Below are 14223 nucleotides of genomic sequence, written 5' to 3' on the forward strand. Positions count from 1 at the left end.
TGCACTGAAAAAAATCACAATGCACATACAAGCACAAGCAAATACCACCTTAACTTGTGACAAAAAGAGAAGACACAACTGCTCCCTTCTGTCTAACTAGCTCAAACAGTAACTGGGCATCACCCAGCATTTCTGACACTAATGGGGATCTAGTGTAAACTAACATCCACAGAAGCCAAACACAGACGAGCAAATTAGAGAGCAAAGAGCCAGGGTTGGTGCATTAAAAACCCATCTCAGTATATCATTAAGAATAAATCGCCTTGCGTAATTTATTTTTAATTGACAAAAGCTAATTTCACAATCAGAAAGGAAGTAGTAACAGTATTAGTTGACTAACCAATTAGCTAATTAAGCCACAACTTTCTCATGACTTTTTACAGCAGATAGAAAAAACTTAAACAAAACGAGAGATAAAATGTTATTACATCACATGGATCACAAAAAACCTTGCATATGATGAATTCTTATTTCATAACCTAATAATTGCATTCTGAATTTTCTCACTGACAAATAAATTCCATTTCAGTTCAGTTCAATTTGATTTTATTTAATAGCACCAATTTACAACAACAGCTGCCTCAAGGCGCTTGATGATGTATTAAAGCTGTATGTACGCATGCACGTACAGTCCTGTGAAAAAGCAGTTGCTCTTTTGTGACCTCTTAGTTAATTGTATTTTAGAAGCAGTTACATGTTTCAGAACATTTTGATTTTAAACGAAGAAATGCAGTTTTAAAAATCTGATTTCATTTATTAAGGGAAAAAAGCTATCCAAACCTGCCAGACTGAAGTAAAAAAAGTTGTGACCAATCATAGATTAACTGTGATTAACCACATTTGTTGGAAAGCTCAATTTCACTAGCCACACCTAGGAGAGATTACTGTCTGACAAGGGAACCAGGCTAAAAGCCACAATCTAAAGAAACAGCTACGCAACAAAGACTTCAGTTTACTCCACAGTAAGAGTGATTATTCACAAACTTGGAGAAAACTTGGAACAGTGGTGAACCTTCCCAGGAGCAGCCGGCCTACTAAAATTACTACAAGAGCGCATGAATGACTCATCCACGAGGTCACAAAAGAACTATGGAGAACATCTAAAGAGCTGCAGATGCCACTTGTCTCAGTTGAGGCCAGTAATCATGACACAACCACAAGAAAGAGGCTATGATTTTCCCTAAGATTTTAGGAAAAATATTTTGTGAACTGATAAGACAAAAGTTACCTTTTGGAAGGTTTGAGTCCTGTTACATCTGGCATAAAACTTTTACAGCCTTTCAGAAAAAGAGACCAAGAGCACCAAACACGGTGGAGGTAGCAAGCAAGCAATTTATTTATAAAGCACTTTCAGATCAGCCCCCAGCTGAACACAAAGTGCTGTACACTTGACATGCCAGAAATGATACATTGAACATGTTAAAAAATAAATAAATAAATAAAATAAAATAAAATAAATAAAAAATATTTAAAAAATAAAAAATAAGATGATTATTGACATTTAAAACAATAGGTAGTGTGATGTCTGCAGCACTTTGCTGAACAACTTGCTGCAACTGATGGGATCATGAATTCTGTTTATTACCACAAAATCCTGAAGCAGAATTTTCCAGCCATCACTTTCTGTCCTGAAGAGCAAGTGCACTTGGGTTATGCAGCAGGACGATGATAGAAAACAGACCAGCAGGTCCACCTCTGAATAGCTAAAACAAACAAACAAACAAACAAACAAACAAAAAGGTTTTGGAGCGGCTTAGTTGAAGTCTGGACTTAAATCCTATTGAGATGCTTTAGGACGATCTTCAACGGCCGTTTACAGGCCGTTTGAGTGTGTATGTAATCTCACACCACACATATACAAATATAATCACCAAAATTATCTAACAAAAGGAAGGTGAAATCAAGAGATATCCCAGGCAGCAAAGTGACTCAGAATGGGATATTTACCTATTTTCAACTTCAAGGAAAAACCTCAGATTTGTGTATTTGTTACATGTTACTTTAGAATTTTACTGTAATATGAACGTGACAGAATCCATTTTAGAGAAAATACTTATACATCTATCGGGATATATCTATATATATCGAGTTATCTATCTATCTATCTATCTATCTATCTATATGTGTGTATTCTTTCAGGATGACATAGTGCACCAAGCTTTGCATTATTTATGATCATGACATGCAAACTAACAGTAAGATCCTTTTATTCCAGCTTTGTAAGCTTGGCAATACAGAGCTGTGGCTGAATGTGCACACTATGTGCCTGCAGACAGTAGAGATTAGGTTTAGACTAGAGGAAAAATACATCAGAATTTTCAGTGCAATTTGAAAGATTTAAATAGCAGTGTGCGGTCTCAAGCAGCAGACGTATGGCCTTAGGGTACTGGTGTGGAGGGATTCTCATTTATAGCTGGACAGCAGGAAGAGAAGAGGCTGTTGAAGAGGTAATGTGAGAGTTCAAATGTGGCCATTTCAAACCCACTTAATGGTCGAAACCTCTCCCATGGTTTGTGCTCTGGTTCCATTTATGAGAGCTTCACTAAACCTGAGAGCCACTTTGAGTCTTTTACCAAGAAAGTGATTGTGAGATAGCGATCTACTAGTAAAGGCAGTGGAGTAAAATGGATAAAATAACTGTATAAATCCCATTCTAGTAAGTCCAATTTTCTATTTTAGTTTTAGGAAATACACTGCTGGTTACATATCCAGAATTGAAATCAGTAAAATACAAACCATGTATACATTTACCCATAAAACACAAACATATTGATAGTGTAAATGCATGCTAAATGATCTGTTAAGGATTTACGACTGATTGCAACAGGACACTCTTTTCTAGACATTTGAAAACAGAGGTTAGGTGTGTATGTGAAGGTGTTAGATGTGGTTGTGGTGGTCAGCAGTGACTGCTGTTGTCATGATAGTCACAGGACAGTTCAAAGGTTTAATTCACAAACTCTGGTTTGAATAAGAAAGTCAATATACCTGCAGTTTCAGTGAGTCAACTGAGGAGCACAGTCTCTGGCTCCCTTGAGACAATGAAGCTGGAAGGGTGAATTACATAGTTCAAAGTCCAAACTGAAGTAAATCCATGAGATGAGGTTCTGACAAAGGCAGCAAACTGAAGGGACGCACAATCAGGGATTCCTGGGAGATGAGAGTGTGAATCACCCGGAAAACAACAATTCTGAATATTTAGACTTACAAGCCCTAAATTACCACAAAGCCAAGCTGAACAGCCTGACAACGAGTAGCTCAAAAGCCAGTTAGGCAGAGGCAATGACACACAGGTGTGATGATGCAGTTGCTGCAGCCCCCGATCACACCTGCTCTCAAAGCCCAATCACACAAAGACCTGGGAGCAGAAGAGAGAGAGAAAGCGAGAGCAAAATTAGAGGGGCGGTGTACAGGGCTCCAGGTAACCATGGCACCTGTCAATTACTGCACAGTAAAGAACAACAGGACATGAGAAAGTGACTGGAGGAGATTTTTAAATAAACAAATGTGTTTCTTGTTTGGCCGACATTTTCAACTTTCTCTCATCGCCTCCACCACCAAAACACCAAGATGCTAACAATGGGAAATATATAGGTTAATACTATTTATATTACACTGTCATATTATTTATGTTTTGTGAAAAAAACAACATGAAATTCTGAATATTTTTGGATGCAAACTTGTCATGGAATATGTATAAACACTGCATCCATAGCATTACTGCAAAAACATCCTGCACAATGAAAAAAAATAGGGAGACATCAAGCGATGATGAGCTTGGTTGGTTGTTTCCAAACAACAGCTCAGCAGCAAGGAGATTTTCATCGTGTCAGTGGGGGGGGGGGGGGCTTGAGCTCCTGTTGGCAGAGTTGGGACCACATCTATGGAGGCAGAGGAAAAATTTTAAAGAGCCGATTGACCCAGAGCAGCGTCTAGCTGTGTGTCTGAGGTAAAACAGTATTATTCACTGTATATTCAGTATCTGTGTTCATTTTGAGCTACCAAAAAACCCATGCAAAATTCTCCTGTGAAATGACACAGTAATTTTCAACTAACAAAATATTTGCGAGAATTTTACATTCTCAACATTTAGAGGCCTAAACTGATGCTTCTAAACGGGGCTTCAAAAACTAGTGGGTGATGTCACAGTCTATGTTATCTATGAGTATCATCGCATTCTTATGCTGGTACAAGCCAATAATAAATGAAACAAATTATGAACTCATAAAAAAGTAAAAAGTATTCATAAAAATATAAAAGCTGAATTAAAAGTACAAAGAAAGTTTCATTTATTAATTCAATTGTCCAGTTTGTGGTAACAGACTAAGTTAAAGCATGTTATCTATCTATACTATATCTATAGGCATTACGGCTAAAGTGCTAGCAAATTCCATTTTCTTCATTCAGCAGACAAAGAGCAACAGAAATATTCATTTGAAAGATATGTTTCATCTGATTATATCATTCGAAGTCCAATTCTTGTCTTACTAATTATCAAAAAAATATAAATGCCAGAGTCATAAAACCAAAGTAATTTAACTGAAAAATGATAAAATGCTCAACAAAACTGTGAGGAACGGATTTAGGTGCTAATTCTCAGAGTTTCAGTATATTTTAACACTGGCCAGACTAGCTTTAAATTTCTTTGTGTCATAAGGTGTGAAAAACATTCATGTGAAATTTCTGTCAGTTATAGTGAGTGTGCTGCATAAATGAATGCATGTGTGGCACCATGCTGACATAAACTTTCAGGAAGTTGGTCCTCTTTACTACAGTGGCCCTGAGAGGCCAAACGGACTGCAACTTAAGGAAACACCAGCAATAAGAAAAACCCTGCAAAAGCACACAAAACAAAATAGGAAACATGACAACGGAAATAGGAAAAAACACAAGGGAAGTGTTTCTGGGGAGACAATAACCGGACAGACCAGTTGCAGGAACCCAAAACATGGTAGGCGTGTTTTATCATATAACGCTGATGATGGATTTTTAGTCTAACACACTTACCTCTCATCTTTTCTTTCCTCACAAAACTGATAGATCCTCAGCTTCTTTTAAGTGTCTCCCAGTGCAATTCTTAGCATATTTTGGTTCCTGCAGCTGGTCCGTCGGGTTATTGTCTCCCCAGAAACACTTCCCTTGTGCTTTTGGAAATCTCTTTTTTCCTATGTCTGTTTTCTTTTTTCCTATTTCCGTTGTGTTTTGTGTGCTTTTGCAGCATTTTTCTTATTGCTGGTGTTTTCTTAAGTTGCAGTCTGTTTGGCCTCTCAGGGCCACCGTACTTTACAGTATCCTCAGGATCATTGTCAGTTAGTTTAGAATTTGATTAATTACTTCCCAAAAGTGTTTTAACAACTCTTACAGCAGTGTTGGAAACACGCTATTTTCAATCACAGACTTTGACTTTGGGGATATATAAATGATCTGACTATTTTCTCAGCTCCTAAGAAATGCCATTTATCTTCTGACTGTGTTGCACTTTCCAAGGATTCCAAGTTATACTGTCATAACGTAAATAGTCATTTATATTATTCCTTAAAACCTCATTTAAACATTTAAAATAAGCTAAAAAGGTTGAGAAAGAAATATAATTACACAACATATCCTGTTTTCCCATGAATCAAACTGACCTTATGTTAACAACATTTTTGATAAATTTGACTTTCAGTCCCAAACAAGCAGCCATAAATTCACGGAGTGAATTTCAAGAGAAGGTTGAAGGAGGTCAGGCACGGTGATTAATGTATCTCTCCACACCAGCACCTCAGCTGAAGCTCGCCTTTTAGAAACATAGTAGCGGGGTGAGGTAGAGATGGAGATGGGTGTCATTCTTACGCGTATTAGGCAAACACAGCCCTGCAAATGTTTACGCTCTCCTGCAAATGGTTTACCAGACAGGACAGGTGCTATGTGGAAGCTTAAACAGGTTGCAGTGCTGCCGCATAAACTGTTTGGATCTCTAAAGCCTGAGTGCCTGCAGTACTGTGCTCGGGAGTTGGAGATCTGGTCTTTTTTCAGGTAAAGAGTACAAACATTTCTTAGTAAGGAGGCAGCATAGTGTTAGGATGCTTTAAAGACACTTATTTAAAAGCCCTGAGGCAGAAAATTATAGATATATGTGAATACAGCACATAACCTGTTAAGTCATGTGCTCATTAACTGAATATAATTATTTTTATATTACTTTTCATATACTGTATCGGTTGTGATACTTTAATGCAGGGAATATTTGAAATATTACCTATGTTAAATATTATGTATTTGAAGTACTCAGCTTGTAAATGTCCAAACCCATGTACAGAACATGTGCACACATCCTCCTTGCATTTACATTCTTGCTAATCCAGAGTGATGGCTGGGCAGAGAGGGATAGATGGTGGGAGCAAATGGTAGCTCTCAACTGGAAAAACAAATAGGGTGAGGCTGCAGCAAAAGAGCCCGCTGTAGCCCGGGGATGCTCTAGAACATCCTGTCTATGGGTTTGCCTGGGTCAACACTCCACACAGCTACAGGCACTGCATCATTTGGTAGCCGGAAAACAGCATTAGAACCGCATCAAGGTAATAGCCAACCCCGACGGTCAAGTTCGCAGAAAAAGGAAGTTTTTGATCTGATTCTAGTCTCAGAAACCCATTTGTTCATTATTTCTTTTACTTATATGAGCCAGAAGCAAAGTAAATCACTTTTATTTTAAAGAAAACTGTTTGGTGTAGATAGAGCTATATTGGTATATATTGATAATTAGTGGAAAATCTGGTGTGTTTCACTGTTATTATTTTGAAAAGAAAAAATGCAAACATGCAGGAAGACCCTTAAAATAAAATTATGAACCTTTTTTTCTTTCTTTCAATTATATTTAACCAACCAGTTCACCAAAATGATTAAGTCTTGCTATACAGTTTCACCCCAAAATTAATACATTATATTCTATCCATCATTGTTACATCCATCTTCTTCTGCTTATCCAGGGGCAGCAGCTTAAGCAGAGAAGCCCAGACCACCCTCTCCCCAGCCACCATCTCCAGCCTGTCCAGAGGAACACCAAGGCATTCTGAGAGATATAATCTCTCTAGCGTGTCCTGGCTCTTCCCCTGGGGCCTCACCCAGGAGGCATCCTTGTAGGATGCCTGAACTACCTCAGCTGGCTCCTTTGGATGTGGAGAAGTAGCGGCTCTACTCTGAGCCCCTCAAGGATGGCTAAACTCCTCACCTTATCGCTAAGGGAGAGGCCAGCTACCCTTCGGAGAAAGCTCATGTCCGCAGCTTACATCCACACTCTTGTTCTTTTGGTCACCACCCAAAGCTCCCTTCACTTAAACTCCTCCACTTGGGGCAGGTAACTCGGCCCTGACCTGGAGTGGACATCACCCTTTTACGGCTGTGGACGATGGCATCAGACTTGGAGGTGCCGATTCTAATTTCTTTCACACTTGGTTGTGAACCACTACAGTGTGAGCTGGAGGCCACCACCTGATGAAGCCAACAGAAACATATCATACATGAAAAGCAGAGATGAGATTCTGTGACCAACCAATTAGAAGGCACCTGGCTACGCCTATAAATTCTTTCCATAATAAGCATGAATAGAATCAGTGTGTGTTTTGGGAAAGGGCATCTTTGAGCAGTGACCTAACCTAAACGAATTCTCCTGATTTTACCCTAAGTTCCCATGTGAAAATGGCTTACCACTTAGCAGAGTACTGGCCCTTTAAGTGCTTGTGTTTTGGTCCTAGTATAGAAACATGCAGCGCATAATTTCAGTTGTTGAGTTTCATTGGAATGAGCTAATGAAGATGAATGACTAAGCTAACAAAGAAATCCTTGACTTAGGTAGTCATGACACCACACTTCCTGTTCTGACTCATTACCTGTTACACACGGAGTAAGTAAATATAAGGCCGAGGATACTGTAGGAGGAACAAGGGGGATCTAAATATACATCTCAGATCAGCTGGTACTTTTCCTACACTGATGGAAACTGATGGTTTCTGTTTTCTCTAACAGTGCTAGCTTACTTAATAGCTCATGGACAGATTTGTTTTTTCTAATAGCTGAAGGCGCTTTTCAATAGTAGCCAGGATCCTGCGGTGGGACATAATATTGGCCATTGACGCTGTTAACAGGTCTGTGACACAGGACTCAACCCTCTAATTCCTTTTCAGCAGCTCTATATGTCCTTGAGCTGGCAAAATGAAAAATACCTGTTATTTCTTCATATCATCTTCTCCCTCCCCAATCCCCCATAGATTCATACATTTACTGTTCACACATGCTCTGTTAGTAATATATGTTTTTGTCAGCGCCCCCATGCTCGAGATGAAAGGAGAGATTAGCTCTGGTTTAGGAAAACAGAGAGGAGGAGGGTTTTGGGAAGGTTGTCAGCTCTGTACTTCAAAGATTTATCATCCATTTACATTCTCCCAAAACACAGTCTCAGCACCAGACAAAGAGTCCTTAAATAAAACCTCACACTGTGGCATTCACAATAGAACTTTACCACTATTAATTACTCGTGCTCATGCATGAATTAATGCATACACTTGGATATGTTTTTATGAGCAAGTTATTTAGAAAGAAAGTTGTAGATTAAAAATCATTAAGGATTATTTATTAGCAGAGTAAATATTGTAATCAGACATGTTTATTCATGAGTGTAGTTTATATTTAGAAGAGGGTTCATAAAAAGTTGTTGACATGGAGACATGGAGTGATAACTAGGACATATTCAGGCCGGTGAAAGCTTTAGTTTGGGTAAGAAGAGGCCTCCATGTGGAATATTAAATAAAAAATTACATAACCTCTGATACTAGTAGTTAGTTCTCTACATTTCTGAGACTGGTTATCTGTTTTGTGTATTTGCCAGAAAATATCTTTCACATACTTTTGCACTCTTAGACTGCATTCTGTTTTGCTCCAGCTGGGAGATAACGATCAAATAATTAATATTTTAAACGTTTATCTGCTTCTCATGGCAGCTTTATGTACACACACTCAACATTGCCGGACACTTCTTGGCCCGCTGTTTCAGTGCAGAAATGTTCCTCTGTTTTGTTTGTTCTGTAAGCTGAGGCCAGACCTAACAACACTCATAGCAAAGCTTGGAGATGCAACTCAATGCTGCTTCTGGAGGAGAATGTCAAACACATGAAGCAAACAAGTCATTAAGGTATAATTGATTCAATGCAGCTGCAAGGTCACTGTGGTCAGATCTGAGCTATAATGATAATTATTTGTTGTATTTCAAGTTCTATGAATGCAAGTATCAATCTATTCAATGCTGGCTTTAAGTGCTAAGGAGCTAAAATGTGCTGTGGGTTTTTCCATTTCTTTGCGCATTGCGTCTCGTACCACTTACACACTTATTGGCAAATCCCAGGGTGTGAGTCAGAGTCCAAGAAATATTTAGTGATAACCAGTCAACTTTGTTAGTACCCCTGAAAAAGACAGTACCTCCCCCCTTTTTGTCAGGGGCACTGACAAAAGAAAGGGGTTGACTGGTGATAACCAGTTGAATGGTAGTAGACACAAGACAGTACCCCTTTTCAACCCACAATCAATCTCACAATCCCTCAATCACTCATGTTTTGAAGTATGGCAAGAGTTCCCAGTGAAATTTAAGAGTTCAGGCTTTTTCACACTTATAGTTCATTTACTCTTGTAATTGATGAGTTTATAAACTTAGCTTTCCCCATCATTTGGTTTGTTTTCACAAAGAGAAAAATCCAATTCAACTTCAAGCGAACCATAAATGAGTCGCTCTGGAGTTTGTTTGGAACTGTACCACGACCTCCTCCTCCAACGGGAACTGCTGTTCTTATAGGTTCCAAAATAATTCATTTTTTTTAAATAATCCATCCACCGAGGTCGTGCTAAAAAAGTAGTTGGTTTAAAGATGTTTGGCTGAAATGGATAAAAGTGACTGAAATTAATTCCCTCCATAATGTGGCTGGGCATTAGAGCTGGGATGAGGAGCTTGGACATTCAGAGGGAGTTTGGAATTGAGCCGCTGCCCTTCGCCTCAAATGGAGCCAGGTGAGATGGTTTGGACTGAGAGACTCACTCAACCAGCTTTGGTTAAGCAAACAAGAAAAGGGATCGATGAATGGAAATCTGTAAGTAACTCTGAAACATAGACTCATAGCGTCACAAAACAACCAACGTCTATTTTGATTAGAGCCACTAAAAGTCCCTGACTTCATAAGTGAACATATTCTGATCAACATATAGCATTTTAGTAACATTCATGCTACTGTATCAATCCAACAAATAGTATATACACAGGGCCTTTAAATATTAAAGCTAATAATTACCACCATCCTTGCTTGTGTGGCTGATAAACTCCAGAACTTGTCAACCTCGGTGGGTTTAGCGTGGAGAGTGATGGTGAAGTGTCAGCCTGGAGTCCAGTTTAACAGTGAGAGAGACCAGAAACTCTGTCAAACATGGGAATCAGAGAGGGGTAACTAAAATGTCGAAGGAACGCATCCAAGCCTTGGATGCTGGTGCAAGGAGAAAGTGACACCTAATATTTGATGTGCAGAGTTTACAGAATTAGTTTTTAAAAACTCTGGCAGTGCTAGAATTAATTATCTACCTACCTACCTACGTAAAATGTCACCTCAACATGCTTTTATTGTAAGGTAAAGACCCTGCAAGAATTTTAAGAAAATCCCAACAACGACCCCTTAAGAGCAAGCATCTGGCAACAGGAAAGGAAAAACACTCTTTTTTTACAGGAAGAAATCTCAGTCAGATCCAGGCTCAGGGACAGGCGAGCCAAAGATTATTAATAACTAATGATTAAATGCAACATGGTGTAAAAGATGGAGTGAAAACAGGTGACTGAAAAATGGCAAAGCCCCAGCAACCTATGCTTATTGCAGGATAACTAGGGGAGGGTTCAGGGTCACCTGATCCAGCTTTTATCATAAGCTTTATCAAAAGGAATGTTTTAAGCCTAATCTTAAAAGGGGAGGGAATCCAAACTGGGAGCAGAAGAGGGGCCTGGAAGCTGGAGGCTCTACCTCCCATTCTACTTGTAAACACTCTAGGAACCACAAATAAGTCTGCAGTCCGAGATCAAAGTGCTCTGTTGTTTTGTGAGTTCTTTAAGATAAGATGGGACCTGATTATTCAAGACCCTGTTGGTGGTATTAATTCTCCAGTTGGATGCCAATAAACGACTGGGGGGAAAAATGCTACAAGAGAATAATGGCTTTTGAAAGAGATATCAAAACAGTTTCAATACCAAATTGTCACAACAAACATGACACTGAATGCTCAAAACCTTTATTGTGGTTCTTTTCTATATTTGTTCGCATACTGTAACTTCACATAAAACAGACTGATGAAAAAGCACAACCCAAATTACTATTTTAATGAAATGTTGTTGTGAGTACAATAAATGTGAGTGGAATTTTGTTTGTGATGAAATGTGACTGTGCCACGATTCCTTTACAAAAAAAGCTTCTGGTTACTTAGCTGTCAGCAGTGTTGATAGGACTATATTTCTAATAGAAAGTACTTCCAACAAAACCCTTTTACAGTGAGGTCTGCGGATCATCCAGGAGAACAAAGATATTTCTCCGGAAAGGCAAATGGAAACTGAATTTGAGAAATGCAATTTTTCAGTGCTGTTAGTCTCACTAACAATATTCCACACTCGTCTTTGTTCTGGCATGGAGGCAGTCGTACACAAATTACAGCTTTGTAAAAGAGGGGATTAGTGAAGTTTTGACCTCAGTGTCAGAATATTTGTCATGTCAGTTGTGTTTTGGCTAGATCCTTGTAGAAAACATGAAACCCTCGATCCAAAGACTTGAGGTTTGCATCCAGACTTTTGTCTGTGTAAAGAAACACTTTTGTTGTGTTTAAGGCAAGCTGATGGTTTAGATATAAATACAATTAAAATAGATGAACTGCATTAACCCTTTGAGGTCTAAGTCATTATTGGTGACAGCCTCAACTCTAACCATGATCTTAACTGACCTTGATTAGAATATGTCTTTTTCTGTTATCATTACACTGTTCTCCTGAGTCTTGTCAATAGTAACACATCGAAAACTTCACATTTTCAAAATCTTCAAAACTTCATTTTTTCTCCACTTTTTCTCCTCTTTTTTCTTTCTTATAAATATGGGGCCTAGTATTCAAAGAACCTTTGCATGAGATAAAAGATTTTAAATCAAATTCTAGATTTAACAGTGAGCCAATTAAGAGACGTAAATGTGATCTTTTTTTATAGTCCCTGTCAATACACTTTTGGATTAACTGAAGCCTTTTCAGGGAAACTTTTAGGACAACCTGATAATAATGAATTACAATAGTCCAACCAAGAAGTAACAAATGCTGGAACTACTTTTTTACCATCACTTTGAGACAGGATGTTTCTAATCAAAAGCACTTTGAATCACCTTGTTGTTGAATTGTGCTATACAAATAAACTTGCCTTGCCTTGCCTTGCCTAATCTACGACTCTGGATACTGTAGCTCCTCTGAAAACTAAGGTCTCTAATCAGAAGTACCTGACTCCGTGGTATAATTCTCAAACACGTAGCCTAAAGCAGATGACTCGTAATCTGGAGAGGAAATGGTGTGTGTTTAGAGGATCATCATTTAGCCTGGAGAAATAGTTTGCTGCTTTATAAGAAAGCCCTCCGCAAAGCCAGAACATCTTACTATTCGTCACTGATTGAAGAAAATAAGAACAACCCCAGGTTTCTCTTCAGCTCTGTAGCCAGGCTGACAAAAAGTCAGAGCTCTTTTGAGCCAACAATCCCTTTAACGTTAACTAGTAATGACTTCATGAACTTCTTCACAAATAAAATTTTTATCATTAGAGAAAAAATTACCAGTAATCATCCCACAGATGTAATATTATCTACAGCTACTTTAGTACCATTGATGTTAAGTTAGACTCTTTTTCTCTAATTGATCTTTCTGAGTTAACTTCAATAATTACTTCCTCCAAACCATCAACGTGTCTTTTAGACCCCATTCCTACAAAACTGCTCAAAGAAATCCTGCCATTAATTAATTCTTTGATCTTAAATATGATCAACCTATCTCTAATGATCGGCTATGTACCACAGGCCTTCAAGCTGGCTGTAGTTAAACCTTTACTCAAAAAGCATCTCTAGACCCAGCAGTCTTAGCTAATTATAGGCCAATCTCCAACCTTCCTTTCATATCAAACATCCTTGAAAGAGTAGTTGTCAAACAGCTAACTGATCATCTGCAGAGGAATGGCTTATTTGAAGAGTTTCAGTCAGGTTTCAGAGCTCATCACAGCACAGAAACAGCTTTAGTGAAGGTTACAAATGATCTTCTTATGGCCTCTGACAGTGGACTCATCTCTGTGCTTGTCCTGCTAGACCTTAGTGCAGCATTCGATACTGTCGACCATAATATCCTATTAGAGCGATTAGAACATGCTGTAGGTATTACAGGTACTGCACTGCAGTGGTTTGTATCATATCTATCTAATAGACTCCAGTTTGTTCATGTAAATGGAGAGTCCTCTTCACACACTGAGGTTAATTATGGAGTTCCACAGGGTTCAGTGCTAGGACCAATTCTGTTTACATTATACATGCTTCCCTTAGGCAGTATCATTAGAAGACATAGCATACATTTTCACTGCTATGCAGATGACACCCAGCTCTATCTGTCCACGCGCTTGTTTTTTTTTTAAAAAGGTTCCTTCATGTAATGATCTGCTAGAGGGTGTGGGGGGGCCACAGCCCCGTCCTCCAGGGCATGAAGCAGGTATGGAGGAGATCAAAACTCCAGACATCCAGAGGCCCCCAGAACACAACAGACCAAGGAAGACCAACAGAGGGGCAGCCGCGCCACTGTCCCAGAAAGAGCTGAGGAGAGTCCCAGATGAGGGCTCACTCAGCAGCCGCGGAGCAGAAGCCAGGGGGAGTTGCAGTGACGCGCCCGTGTGCTCCGCCGGCAGCCAGCTGTGCCTGAGTGACCGAGCCCCAGGCCGAGAGGCCGGGGGCACCCCACCTCTGAAGTGGCCCGAGCGAGCCCCAGGCTCCAGGCCCCGATAAGCGGCCGCCAAGGAGTGAGCCGGTGTGTACCCGGACGCCCATCCCCAGACACAAAGAACCACCAACGCACCGATGTCTGAGGGAGTCCGCCACTGGCAGGGAAGTGGTGGTAGGGGGAGATAGGCCTCCAAACCTTGGAGGGCCTAAGATGTCCCCAGAGAGGTGG

The sequence above is a fragment of the Diplotaxodon limnothrissa genome, linkage group LG8 (assembly GCF_057381915.1).
Source record: "Diplotaxodon limnothrissa isolate DT_005_m linkage group LG8, D_limnothrissa_male_GT1.1, whole genome shotgun sequence".
Classification (NCBI taxonomy): Eukaryota; Metazoa; Chordata; class Actinopteri; order Cichliformes; family Cichlidae; genus Diplotaxodon; species Diplotaxodon limnothrissa.